The sequence below is a fragment of the Accipiter gentilis genome, chromosome 36 (assembly GCF_929443795.1).
Source record: "Accipiter gentilis chromosome 36, bAccGen1.1, whole genome shotgun sequence".
NCBI lineage: Eukaryota > Metazoa > Chordata > Aves > Accipitriformes > Accipitridae > Astur > Astur gentilis.
In genome coordinates, this window is record NC_064915.1 from 1,560,210 (window position 1) to 1,573,712 (window position 13,503).

Here is a 13,503-nt window from a genome sequence, read left to right on the forward strand (position 1 = left end):
GCTAACTGCGGCCTACTTAGGCTAACTCTAAATAATCAGGCTCAAGGAATTGTCCCCCATTTTCCATGAAATCTCCCACAGGTGTGCATCGTGATATAGCAAATTTTTGTTTTGAGAGCGGGGACGTCCCTCGTTGCCTTTATTTTTCCAGGCGTGCTGCTCTGGGTTTGGAAGCGGTGTGTTGCTGAAGGGTGTGAAGGAGTGAAAAACGAAGGAGATGCTTTAAAAGCACCCCAGAAGGCCCCCAAAACCTGTGTTTCTGCCTGGTTTCGAACCAGGGACCTTTCGCGTGTTAGGCGAACGTGATAACCACTACACTACAGAAACCTGGAAAAGGTCCTCCTGGGGGTCCTATTTCTGGAAATGCAGAGTGAAAAGGTGGTTTCGCTGGGTTCTCCCCATTCCCAGGGATCCTCCCCACGTCCGCTTGCCCTTTTTTCCCTTCTTCTCACTCTTCTGTTTTTCCCCTCATCTTCCGGGAACAACAAACACAAACACTTCTCCCTTCCCCCTTGGCCAACACCCGTACGGGCCAGACAGCCTTCTTCATGAGCTCCTGAGGGTGCTCAAGGCAAGGCACACAACCAAGGGAAAACCAACACGTGCTGCTTCTGACAGACAGAGGGAATTCCCCACTTCAAGATCATTTTGAAGGGACAAAACGCACCGCGAAGACGCCTTCCCCAGGGATACTCCAGAAAGGACTAGGAGTCCCCAGACATCGCTTTGCAAGGGGCAGGGCCAAGGTCCCTTCTCCAGTTGGCCAAACCAGAGCTAAATGACACGCGGGTGCCATCGTCCTCGCACACAACGCCCCAGCTCCCTTAATACTTGCAAGACAGGGAGGGAAAAACCATAAAAAGTGCTGTTTCTGCCTGGTTTCGAACCAGGGACCTTTCGCGTGTGAGGCGAACGTGATAACCACTACACTACAGAAACGGGGTGAACTGGGGGTTTTGCGCCCTATCTGGAATGGGGTGGACCCCCTTTCCCCGGCTGGCTGATCCCAAACACCCCAAGCCCCTCTGGGAAACGCACTCCTCTCCCACGTTGCTCCCCTCAGCCCAGACCCGAAAACCGCTTCGGTTTACACCATTTGCTCTGCCTCTTGCTCTCCACTTTGCGGAGCATCACCCCAAAGCACGGAGCTGCCCCGCTGCCCGCAAGGGCGTCGCACGCTCGGTCCCACGTTTGCCTCACACGCAAAAGGTCCTTGGCTCCAAACCGGGCAGAAACAGCCTCAGCTTTTTCCTGGAAAACACTCAAAGCCCCCGAGCCCCTTGCTTCTGCTGCCCCATCCAGAGACAACAGGTTGGTGCCTTGATCAGGCGTTTCACCTGATTTGGTCTTGGGCTGTGTTTCTCCACGAGAAGGCCCAAGACAAAGAGAAGGGGCCGGTTCTGTTGCTGAATATTACTGCCCTTTTTTGCAAGAACCAACGCATTTATACGCATATTATACACACAGATATATTTGAAGTTGTGCGTATAGGTGTGTGCAGGAGGTAGAAATAAACGGACGCCTGTAAACTTGAAAGCAGACGATGTTTATTGCTAAAACACACACATATTTATAATCACATATTCTGCAAAGTCACTGTACACGCGCACAAGCATAAGACGTAATTGGTTATATCAACTCTGTACACGCGCATAAACATAAGACATAATTGGTTGTACCAACTCTGTACACGCGCATAAACATAAGACATAATTGGTTATACCAACTAAAACATGCGAAACTTGTCTCAGTCTAATTGGTCAAGATAAACTGCCGAATTGAGGTTCTTTGTGCCAAGTTCCCTTTATCGTGGAATGCGCACCTGTGTTCTTCTAGCTGGCATCTTTCTTTTTTGTCTTCTTGTTTATTCTGTTCAAGGTCTTCTAAAAGGCATCTGGAATGCTCTTGCGACCGCTAGCTAAATATGTGTCCACAATTCCCCCTTTTTTGTTTTTCGTCAGTTAACACCCGCTGTGTTGCCCTTTGCAAAGATCTATGAACACAATCAGCTAAACACAGTAAAAGCAACATTATACCTAATAAAATACATAAGAATAACACCCCCCCGCCCCGATTTTTAACAAAGATACAAACCAACTCCTAAGTCCCCATCCTGCAGCTAAATGCTGTAAGCCCAAATGTCATCTTTCTTAATTGCGTTAAAGCTCGCGCAGCTCCTTCTTGCCTCTGCAGTTCTGTTATCTTGTTTATTAATTGCTCCACTGTCCAAGTTCCTCACGTCCGTTGTTGTTCTGGTGGTTCAAAGTCTGTTCATACTGCAGCTGCCACGTACTCCGGCCCGCTCATGCTAACTGCGGCCTACTTAGGCTAACTCTAAATAATCAGGCTCAAGGAATTGTCCCCCATTTTCCATGAAATCTCCCACAGGTGTGCATCGTGATATAGCAAATTTTTGTTTTGAGAGCGGGGACGTCCCTCGTTGCCTTTATTTTTCCAGGCGTGCTGCTCTGGGTTTGGAAGCGGTGTGTTGCTGAAGGGTGTGAAGGAGTGAAAAACGAAGGAGATGCTTTAAAAGCACCCCAGAAGGCCCCCAAAACCTGTGTTTCTGCCTGGTTTCGAACCAGGGACCTTTCGCGTGTTAGGCGAACGTGATAACCACTACACTACAGAAACCTGGAAAAGGTCCTCCTGGGGGTCCTATTTCTGGAAATGCAGAGTGAAAAGGTGGTTTCGCTGGGTTCTCCCCATTCCCAGGGATCCTCCCCACGTCCGCTTGCCCTTTTTTCCCTTCTTCTCACTCTTCTGTTTTTCCCCTCATCTTCCGGGAACAACAAACACAAACACTTCTCCCTTCCCCCTTGGCCAACACCCGTACGGGCCAGACAGCCTTCTTCATGAGCTCCTGAGGGTGCTCAAGGCAAGGCACACAACCAAGGGAAAACCAACACGTGCTGCTTCTGACAGACAGAGGGAATTCCCCACTTCAAGATCATTTTGAAGGGACAAAACGCACCGCGAAGACGCCTTCCCCAGGGATACTCCAGAAAGGACTAGGAGTCCCCAGACATCGCTTTGCAAGGGGCAGGGCCAAGGTCCCTTCTCCAGTTGGCCAAACCAGAGCTAAATGACACGCGGGTGCCATCGTCCTCGCACACAACGCCCCAGCTCCCTTAATACTTGCAAGACAGGGAGGGAAAAACCATAAAAAGTGCTGTTTCTGCCTGGTTTCGAACCAGGGACCTTTCGCGTGTGAGGCGAACGTGATAACCACTACACTACAGAAACGGGGTGAACTGGGGGTTTTGCGCCCTATCTGGAATGGGGTGGACCCCCTTTCCCCGGCTGGCTGATCCCAAACACCCCAAGCCCCTCTGGGAAACGCACTCCTCTCCCACGTTGCTCCCCTCAGCCCAGACCCGAAAACCGCTTCGGTTTACACCATTTGCTCTGCCTCTTGCTCTCCACTTTGCGGAGCATCACCCCAAAGCACGGAGCTGCCCCGCTGCCCGCAAGGGCGTCGCACGCTCGGTCCCACGTTTGCCTCACACGCAAAAGGTCCTTGGCTCCAAACCGGGCAGAAACAGCCTCAGCTTTTTCCTGGAAAACACTCAAAGCCCCCGAGCCCCTTGCTTCTGCTGCCCCATCCAGAGACAACAGGTTGGTGCCTTGATCAGGCGTTTCACCTGATTTGGTCTTGGGCTGTGTTTCTCCACGAGAAGGCCCAAGACAAAGAGAAGGGGCCGGTTCTGTTGCTGAATATTACTGCCCTTTTTTGCAAGAACCAACGCATTTATACGCATATTATACACACAGATATATTTGAAGTTGTGCGTATAGGTGTGTGCAGGAGGTAGAAATAAACGGACGCCTGTAAACTTGAAAGCAGACGATGTTTATTGCTAAAACACACACATATTTATAATCACATATTCTGCAAAGTCACTGTACACGCGCACAAGCATAAGACGTAATTGGTTATATCAACTCTGTACACGCGCATAAACATAAGACATAATTGGTTGTACCAACTCTGTACACGCGCATAAACATAAGACATAATTGGTTATACCAACTAAAACATGCGAAACTTGTCTCAGTCTAATTGGTCAAGATAAACTGCCGAATTGAGGTTCTTTGTGCCAAGTTCCCTTTATCGTGGAATGCGCACCTGTGTTCTTCTAGCTGGCATCTTTCTTTTTTTGTCTTCTTGTTTATTCTGTTCAAGGTCTTCTAAAGGCATCTGGAATGCTCTTGCGACCGCTAGCTAAATATGTGTCCACAATTCCCCCTTTTTTGTTTTTCGTCAGTTAACACCCGCTGTGTTGCCCTTTGCAAAGATCTATGAACACAATCAGCTAAACACAGTAAAAGCAACATTATACCTAATAAAATACATAAGAATAACACCCCCCCGCCCCGATTTTTAACAAAGATACAAACCAACTCCTAAGTCCCCATCCTGCAGCTAAATGCTGTAAGCCCAAATGTCATCTTTCTTAATTGCGTTAAAGCTCGCGCAGCTCCTTCTTGCCTCTGCAGTTCTGTTATCTTGTTTATTAATTGCTCCACTGTCCAAGTTCCTCACGTCCGTTGTTGTTCTGGTGGTTCAAAGTCTGTTCATACTGCAGCTGCCACGTACTCCGGCCCGCTCATGCTAACTGCGGCCTACTTAGGCTAACTCTAAATAATCAGGCTCAAGGAATTGTCCCCCATTTTCCATGAAATCTCCCACAGGTGTGCATCGTGATATAGCAAATTTTTGTTTTGAGAGCGGGGACGTCCCTCGTTGCCTTTATTTTTCCAGGCGTGCTGCTCTGGGTTTGGAAGCGGTGTGTTGCTGAAGGGTGTGAAGGAGTGAAAAACGAAGGAGATGCTTTAAAAGCACCCCAGAAGGCCCCCAAAACCTGTGTTTCTGCCTGGTTTCGAACCAGGGACCTTTCGCGTGTTAGGCGAACGTGATAACCACTACACTACAGAAACCTGGAAAAGGTCCTCCTGGGGGTCCTATTTCTGGAAATGCAGAGTGAAAAGGTGGTTTCGCTGGGTTCTCCCCATTCCCAGGGATCCTCCCCACGTCCGCTTGCCCTTTTTTCCCTTCTTCTCACTCTTCTGTTTTTCCCCTCATCTTCCGGGAACAACAAACACAAACACTTCTCCCTTCCCCCTTGGCCAACACCCGTACGGGCCAGACAGCCTTCTTCATGAGCTCCTGAGGGTGCTCAAGGCAAGGCACACAACCAAGGGAAAACCAACACGTGCTGCTTCTGACAGACAGAGGGAATTCCCCACTTCAAGATCATTTTGAAGGGACAAAACGCACCGCGAAGACGCCTTCCCCAGGGATACTCCAGAAAGGACTAGGAGTCCCCAGACATCGCTTTGCAAGGGGCAGGGCCAAGGTCCCTTCTCCAGTTGGCCAAACCAGAGCTAAATGACACGCGGGTGCCATCGTCCTCGCACACAACGCCCCAGCTCCCTTAATACTTGCAAGACAGGGAGGGAAAAACCATAAAAAGTGCTGTTTCTGCCTGGTTTCGAACCAGGGACCTTTCGCGTGTGAGGCGAACGTGATAACCACTACACTACAGAAACGGGGTGAACTGGGGGTTTTGCGCCCTATCTGGAATGGGGTGGACCCCCTTTCCCCGGCTGGCTGATCCCAAACACCCCAAGCCCCTCTGGGAAACGCACTCCTCTCCCACGTTGCTCCCCTCAGCCCAGACCCGAAAACCGCTTCGGTTTACACCATTTGCTCTGCCTCTTGCTCTCCACTTTGCGGAGCATCACCCCAAAGCACGGAGCTGCCCCGCTGCCCGCAAGGGCGTCGCACGCTCGGTCCCACGTTTGCCTCACACGCAAAAGGTCCTTGGCTCCAAACCGGGCAGAAACAGCCTCAGCTTTTTCCTGGAAAACACTCAAAGCCCCCGAGCCCCTTGCTTCTGCTGCCCCATCCAGAGACAACAGGTTGGTGCCTTGATCAGGCGTTTCACCTGATTTGGTCTTGGGCTGTGTTTCTCCACGAGAAGGCCCAAGACAAAGAGAAGGGGCCGGTTCTGTTGCTGAATATTACTGCCCTTTTTTGCAAGAACCAACGCATTTATACGCATATTATACACACAGATATATTTGAAGTTGTGCGTATAGGTGTGTGCAGGAGGTAGAAATAAACGGACGCCTGTAAACTTGAAAGCAGACGATGTTTATTGCTAAAACACACACATATTTATAATCACATATTCTGCAAAGTCACTGTACACGCGCACAAGCATAAGACGTAATTGGTTATATCAACTCTGTACACGCGCATAAACATAAGACATAATTGGTTGTACCAACTCTGTACACGCGCATAAACATAAGACATAATTGGTTATACCAACTAAAACATGCGAAACTTGTCTCAGTCTAATTGGTCAAGATAAACTGCCGAATTGAGGTTCTTTGTGCCAAGTTCCCTTTATCGTGGAATGCGCACCTGTGTTCTTCTAGCTGGCATCTTTCTTTTTTTGTCTTCTTGTTTATTCTGTTCAAGGTCTTCTAAAGGCATCTGGAATGCTCTTGCGACCGCTAGCTAAATATGTGTCCACAATTCCCCCTTTTTTGTTTTTCGTCAGTTAACACCCGCTGTGTTGCCCTTTGCAAAGATCTATGAACACAATCAGCTAAACACAGTAAAAGCAACATTATACCTAATAAAATACATAAGAATAACACCCCCCCGCCCCGATTTTTAACAAAGATACAAACCAACTCCTAAGTCCCCATCCTGCAGCTAAATGCTGTAAGCCCAAATGTCATCTTTCTTAATTGCGTTAAAGCTCGCGCAGCTCCTTCTTGCCTCTGCAGTTCTGTTATCTTGTTTATTAATTGCTCCACTGTCCAAGTTCCTCACGTCCGTTGTTGTTCTGGTGGTTCAAAGTCTGTTCATACTGCAGCTGCCACGTACTCCGGCCCGCTCATGCTAACTGCGGCCTACTTAGGCTAACTCTAAATAATCAGGCTCAAGGAATTGTCCCCCATTTTCCATGAAATCTCCCACAGGTGTGCATCGTGATATAGCAAATTTTTGTTTTGAGAGCGGGGACGTCCCTCGTTGCCTTTATTTTTCCAGGCGTGCTGCTCTGGGTTTGGAAGCGGTGTGTTGCTGAAGGGTGTGAAGGAGTGAAAAACGAAGGAGATGCTTTAAAAGCACCCCAGAAGGCCCCCAAAACCTGTGTTTCTGCCTGGTTTCGAACCAGGGACCTTTCGCGTGTTAGGCGAACGTGATAACCACTACACTACAGAAACCTGGAAAAGGTCCTCCTGGGGGTCCTATTTCTGGAAATGCAGAGTGAAAAGGTGGTTTCGCTGGGTTCTCCCCATTCCCAGGGATCCTCCCCACGTCCGCTTGCCCTTTTTTCCCTTCTTCTCACTCTTCTGTTTTTCCCCTCATCTTCCGGGAACAACAAACACAAACACTTCTCCCTTCCCCCTTGGCCAACACCCGTACGGGCCAGACAGCCTTCTTCATGAGCTCCTGAGGGTGCTCAAGGCAAGGCACACAACCAAGGGAAAACCAACACGTGCTGCTTCTGACAGACAGAGGGAATTCCCCACTTCAAGATCATTTTGAAGGGACAAAACGCACCGCGAAGACGCCTTCCCCAGGGATACTCCAGAAAGGACTAGGAGTCCCCAGACATCGCTTTGCAAGGGGCAGGGCCAAGGTCCCTTCTCCAGTTGGCCAAACCAGAGCTAAATGACACGCGGGTGCCATCGTCCTCGCACACAACGCCCCAGCTCCCTTAATACTTGCAAGACAGGGAGGGAAAAACCATAAAAAGTGCTGTTTCTGCCTGGTTTCGAACCAGGGACCTTTCGCGTGTGAGGCGAACGTGATAACCACTACACTACAGAAACGGGGTGAACTGGGGGTTTTGCGCCCTATCTGGAATGGGGTGGACCCCCTTTCCCCGGCTGGCTGATCCCAAACACCCCAAGCCCCTCTGGGAAACGCACTCCTCTCCCACGTTGCTCCCCTCAGCCCAGACCCGAAAACCGCTTCGGTTTACACCATTTGCTCTGCCTCTTGCTCTCCACTTTGCGGAGCATCACCCCAAAGCACGGAGCTGCCCCGCTGCCCGCAAGGGCGTCGCACGCTCGGTCCCACGTTTGCCTCACACGCAAAAGGTCCTTGGCTCCAAACCGGGCAGAAACAGCCTCAGCTTTTTCCTGGAAAACACTCAAAGCCCCCGAGCCCCTTGCTTCTGCTGCCCCATCCAGAGACAACAGGTTGGTGCCTTGATCAGGCGTTTCACCTGATTTGGTCTTGGGCTGTGTTTCTCCACGAGAAGGCCCAAGACAAAGAGAAGGGGCCGGTTCTGTTGCTGAATATTACTGCCCTTTTTTGCAAGAACCAACGCATTTATACGCATATTATACACACAGATATATTTGAAGTTGTGCGTATAGGTGTGTGCAGGAGGTAGAAATAAACGGACGCCTGTAAACTTGAAAGCAGACGATGTTTATTGCTAAAACACACACATATTTATAATCACATATTCTGCAAAGTCACTGTACACGCGCACAAGCATAAGACGTAATTGGTTATATCAACTCTGTACACGCGCATAAACATAAGACATAATTGGTTGTACCAACTCTGTACACGCGCATAAACATAAGACATAATTGGTTATACCAACTAAAACATGCGAAACTTGTCTCAGTCTAATTGGTCAAGATAAACTGCCGAATTGAGGTTCTTTGTGCCAAGTTCCCTTTATCGTGGAATGCGCACCTGTGTTCTTCTAGCTGGCATCTTTCTTTTTTTGTCTTCTTGTTTATTCTGTTCAAGGTCTTCTAAAGGCATCTGGAATGCTCTTGCGACCGCTAGCTAAATATGTGTCCACAATTCCCCCTTTTTTGTTTTTCGTCAGTTAACACCCGCTGTGTTGCCCTTTGCAAAGATCTATGAACACAATCAGCTAAACACAGTAAAAGCAACATTATACCTAATAAAATACATAAGAATAACACCCCCCCGCCCCGATTTTTAACAAAGATACAAACCAACTCCTAAGTCCCCATCCTGCAGCTAAATGCTGTAAGCCCAAATGTCATCTTTCTTAATTGCGTTAAAGCTCGCGCAGCTCCTTCTTGCCTCTGCAGTTCTGTTATCTTGTTTATTAATTGCTCCACTGTCCAAGTTCCTCACGTCCGTTGTTGTTCTGGTGGTTCAAAGTCTGTTCATACTGCAGCTGCCACGTACTCCGGCCCGCTCATGCTAACTGCGGCCTACTTAGGCTAACTCTAAATAATCAGGCTCAAGGAATTGTCCCCCATTTTCCATGAAATCTCCCACAGGTGTGCATCGTGATATAGCAAATTTTTGTTTTGAGAGCGGGGACGTCCCTCGTTGCCTTTATTTTTCCAGGCGTGCTGCTCTGGGTTTGGAAGCGGTGTGTTGCTGAAGGGTGTGAAGGAGTGAAAAACGAAGGAGATGCTTTAAAAGCACCCCAGAAGGCCCCCAAAACCTGTGTTTCTGCCTGGTTTCGAACCAGGGACCTTTCGCGTGTTAGGCGAACGTGATAACCACTACACTACAGAAACCTGGAAAAGGTCCTCCTGGGGGTCCTATTTCTGGAAATGCAGAGTGAAAAGGTGGTTTCGCTGGGTTCTCCCCATTCCCAGGGATCCTCCCCACGTCCGCTTGCCCTTTTTTCCCTTCTTCTCACTCTTCTGTTTTTCCCCTCATCTTCCGGGAACAACAAACACAAACACTTCTCCCTTCCCCCTTGGCCAACACCCGTACGGGCCAGACAGCCTTCTTCATGAGCTCCTGAGGGTGCTCAAGGCAAGGCACACAACCAAGGGAAAACCAACACGTGCTGCTTCTGACAGACAGAGGGAATTCCCCACTTCAAGATCATTTTGAAGGGACAAAACGCACCGCGAAGACGCCTTCCCCAGGGATACTCCAGAAAGGACTAGGAGTCCCCAGACATCACTTTGCAAGGGGCAGGGCCAAGGTCCCTTCTCCAGTTGGCCAAACCAGAGCTAAATGACACGCGGGTGCCATCGTCCTCGCACACAACGCCCCAGCTCCCTTAATACTTGCAAGACAGGGAGGGAAAAACCATAAAAAGTGCTGTTTCTGCCTGGTTTCGAACCAGGGACCTTTCGCGTGTGAGGCGAACGTGATAACCACTACACTACAGAAACGGGGTGAACTGGGGGTTTTGCGCCCTATCTGGAATGGGGTGGACCCCCTTTCCCCGGCTGGCTGATCCCAAACACCCCAAGCCCCTCTGGGAAACGCACTCCTCTCCCACGTTGCTCCCCTCAGCCCAGACCCGAAAACCGCTTCGGTTTACACCATTTGCTCTGCCTCTTGCTCTCCACTTTGCGGAGCATCACCCCAAAGCATGGAGCTGCCCCGCTGCCCGCAAGGGCGTCGCACGCTCGGTCCCACGTTTGCCTCACACGCAAAAGGTCCTTGGCTCCAAACCGGGCAGAAACAGCCTCAGCTTTTTCCTGGAAAACACTCAAAGCCCCCGAGCCCCTTGCTTCTGCTGCCCCATCCAGAGACAACAGGTTGGTGCCTTGATCAGGCGTTTCACCTGATTTGGTCTTGGGCTGTGTTTCTCCACGAGAAGGCCCAAGACAAAGAGAAGGGGCCGGTTCTGTTGCTGAATATTACTGCCCTTTTTTGCAAGAACCAACGCATTTATACGCATATTATACACACAGATATATTTGAAGTTGTGCGTATAGGTGTGTGCAGGAGGTAGAAATAAACGGACGCCTGTAAACTTGAAAGCAGACGATGTTTATTGCTAAAACACACACATATTTATAATCACATATTCTGCAAAGTCACTGTACACGCGCACAAGCATAAGACGTAATTGGTTATATCAACTCTGTACACGCGCATAAACATAAGACATAATTGGTTGTACCAACTCTGTACACGCGCATAAACATAAGACATAATTGGTTATACCAACTAAAACATGCGAAACTTGTCTCAGTCTAATTGGTCAAGATAAACTGCCGAATTGAGGTTCTTTGTGCCAAGTTCCCTTTATCGTGGAATGCGCACCTGTGTTCTTCTAGCTGGCATCTTTCTTTTTTTGTCTTCTTGTTTATTCTGTTCAAGGTCTTCTAAAGGCATCTGGAATGCTCTTGCGACCGCTAGCTAAATATGTGTCCACAATTCCCCCTTTTTTGTTTTTCGTCAGTTAACACCCGCTGTGTTGCCCTTTGCAAAGATCTATGAACACAATCAGCTAAACACAGTAAAAGCAACATTATACCTAATAAAATACATAAGAATAACACCCCCCCGCCCCGATTTTTAACAAAGATACAAACCAACTCCTAAGTCCCCATCCTGCAGCTAAATGCTGTAAGCCCAAATGTCATCTTTCTTAATTGCGTTAAAGCTCGCGCAGCTCCTTCTTGCCTCTGCAGTTCTGTTATCTTGTTTATTAATTGCTCCACTGTCCAAGTTCCTCACGTCCGTTGTTGTTCTGGTGGTTCAAAGTCTGTTCATACTGCAGCTGCCACGTACTCCGGCCCGCTCATGCTAACTGCGGCCTACTTAGGCTAACTCTAAATAATCAGGCTCAAGGAATTGTCCCCCATTTTCCATGAAATCTCCCACAGGTGTGCATCGTGATATAGCAAATTTTTGTTTTGAGAGCGGGGACGTCCCTCGTTGCCTTTATTTTTCCAGGCGTGCTGCTCTGGGTTTGGAAGCGGTGTGTTGCTGAAGGGTGTGAAGGAGTGAAAAACGAAGGAGATGCTTTAAAAGCACCCCAGAAGGCCCCCAAAACCTGTGTTTCTGCCTGGTTTCGAACCAGGGACCTTTCGCGTGTTAGGCGAACGTGATAACCACTACACTACAGAAACCTGGAAAAGGTCCTCCTGGGGGTCCTATTTCTGGAAATGCAGAGTGAAAAGGTGGTTTCGCTGGGTTCTCCCCATTCCCAGGGATCCTCCCCACGTCCGCTTGCCCTTTTTTCCCTTCTTCTCACTCTTCTGTTTTTCCCCTCATCTTCCGGGAACAACAAACACAAACACTTCTCCCTTCCCCCTTGGCCAACACCCGTACGGGCCAGACAGCCTTCTTCATGAGCTCCTGAGGGTGCTCAAGGCAAGGCACACAACCAAGGGAAAACCAACACGTGCTGCTTCTGACAGACAGAGGGAATTCCCCACTTCAAGATCATTTTGAAGGGACAAAACGCACCGCGAAGACGCCTTCCCCAGGGATACTCCAGAAAGGACTAGGAGTCCCCAGACATCGCTTTGCAAGGGGCAGGGCCAAGGTCCCTTCTCCAGTTGGCCAAACCAGAGCTAAATGACACGCGGGTGCCATCGTCCTCGCACACAACGCCCCAGCTCCCTTAATACTTGCAAGACAGGGAGGGAAAAACCATAAAAAGTGCTGTTTCTGCCTGGTTTCGAACCAGGGACCTTTCGCGTGTGAGGCGAACGTGATAACCACTACACTACAGAAACGGGGTGAACTGGGGGTTTTGCGCCCTATCTGGAATGGGGTGGACCCCCTTTCCCCGGCTGGCTGATCCCAAACACCCCAAGCCCCTCTGGGAAACGCACTCCTCTCCCACGTTGCTCCCCTCAGCCCAGACCCGAAAACCGCTTCGGTTTACACCATTTGCTCTGCCTCTTGCTCTCCACTTTGCGGAGCATCACCCCAAAGCACGGAGCTGCCCCGCTGCCCGCAAGGGCGTCGCACGCTCGGTCCCACGTTTGCCTCACACGCAAAAGGTCCTTGGCTCCAAACCGGGCAGAAACAGCCTCAGCTTTTTCCTGGAAAACACTCAAAGCCCCCGAGCCCCTTGCTTCTGCTGCCCCATCCAGAGACAACAGGTTGGTGCCTTGATCAGGCGTTTCACCTGATTTGGTCTTGGGCTGTGTTTCTCCACGAGAAGGCCCAAGACAAAGAGAAGGGGCCGGTTCTGTTGCTGAATATTACTGCCCTTTTTTGCAAGAACCAACGCATTTATACGCATATTATACACACAGATATATTTGAAGTTGTGCGTATAGGTGTGTGCAGGAGGTAGAAATAAACGGACGCCTGTAAACTTGAAAGCAGACGATGTTTATTGCTAAAACACACACATATTTATAATCACATATTCTGCAAAGTCACTGTACACGCGCACAAGCATAAGACGTAATTGGTTATATCAACTCTGTACACGCGCATAAACATAAGACATAATTGGTTGTACCAACTCTGTACACGCGCATAAACATAAGACATAATTGGTTATACCAACTAAAACATGCGAAACTTGTCTCAGTCTAATTGGTCAAGATAAACTGCCGAATTGAGGTTCTTTGTGCCAAGTTCCCTTTATCGTGGAATGCGCACCTGTGTTCTTCTAGCTGGCATCTTTCTTTTTTTGTCTTCTTGTTTATTCTGTTCAAGGTCTTCTAAAGGCATCTGGAATGCTCTTGCGACCGCTAGCTAAATATGTGTCCACAATTCCCCCTTTTTTGTTTTTCGTCAGTTAACAC

The 13,503-nt window shown here is 49.2% G+C and overlaps 12 non-coding genes across 12 annotated transcripts; all 12 read right to left on the reverse strand.

Moving 5' to 3' along the window:
* Nucleotides 1-254: 254 nt before the first annotated feature.
* TRNAV-AAC (transfer RNA valine (anticodon AAC)) lies at nucleotides 255-327 on the reverse strand. The gene has a single exon. It is a non-coding gene; the product is annotated as a tRNA-Val (tRNA).
* A 539-nt stretch (nucleotides 328-866) lies between these two features.
* Nucleotides 867-939, reverse strand: TRNAV-CAC (transfer RNA valine (anticodon CAC)). The gene has a single exon. It is a non-coding gene; the product is annotated as a tRNA-Val (tRNA).
* A 1,622-nt stretch (nucleotides 940-2,561) lies between these two features.
* TRNAV-AAC (transfer RNA valine (anticodon AAC)) lies at nucleotides 2,562-2,634 on the reverse strand. Its single transcript has one exon. It is a non-coding gene; the product is annotated as a tRNA-Val (tRNA).
* Nucleotides 2,635-3,173: 539 nt separating this feature from the next.
* Nucleotides 3,174-3,246, reverse strand: TRNAV-CAC (transfer RNA valine (anticodon CAC)). The gene has a single exon. It is a non-coding gene; the product is annotated as a tRNA-Val (tRNA).
* A 1,622-nt stretch (nucleotides 3,247-4,868) lies between these two features.
* On the reverse strand, nucleotides 4,869-4,941 carry TRNAV-AAC (transfer RNA valine (anticodon AAC)). Its single transcript has one exon. It is a non-coding gene; the product is annotated as a tRNA-Val (tRNA).
* Nucleotides 4,942-5,480: 539 nt separating this feature from the next.
* On the reverse strand, nucleotides 5,481-5,553 carry TRNAV-CAC (transfer RNA valine (anticodon CAC)). The gene has a single exon. It is a non-coding gene; the product is annotated as a tRNA-Val (tRNA).
* Nucleotides 5,554-7,175: 1,622 nt separating this feature from the next.
* On the reverse strand, nucleotides 7,176-7,248 carry TRNAV-AAC (transfer RNA valine (anticodon AAC)). Its single transcript has one exon. It is a non-coding gene; the product is annotated as a tRNA-Val (tRNA).
* A 539-nt stretch (nucleotides 7,249-7,787) lies between these two features.
* On the reverse strand, nucleotides 7,788-7,860 carry TRNAV-CAC (transfer RNA valine (anticodon CAC)). Its single transcript has one exon. It is a non-coding gene; the product is annotated as a tRNA-Val (tRNA).
* A 1,622-nt stretch (nucleotides 7,861-9,482) lies between these two features.
* Nucleotides 9,483-9,555, reverse strand: TRNAV-AAC (transfer RNA valine (anticodon AAC)). Its single transcript has one exon. It is a non-coding gene; the product is annotated as a tRNA-Val (tRNA).
* A 539-nt stretch (nucleotides 9,556-10,094) lies between these two features.
* On the reverse strand, nucleotides 10,095-10,167 carry TRNAV-CAC (transfer RNA valine (anticodon CAC)). Its single transcript has one exon. It is a non-coding gene; the product is annotated as a tRNA-Val (tRNA).
* Nucleotides 10,168-11,789: 1,622 nt separating this feature from the next.
* TRNAV-AAC (transfer RNA valine (anticodon AAC)) lies at nucleotides 11,790-11,862 on the reverse strand. Its single transcript has one exon. It is a non-coding gene; the product is annotated as a tRNA-Val (tRNA).
* A 539-nt stretch (nucleotides 11,863-12,401) lies between these two features.
* Nucleotides 12,402-12,474, reverse strand: TRNAV-CAC (transfer RNA valine (anticodon CAC)). Its single transcript has one exon. It is a non-coding gene; the product is annotated as a tRNA-Val (tRNA).
* Between the last annotated feature and the right edge of the window lie 1,029 nt (nucleotides 12,475-13,503).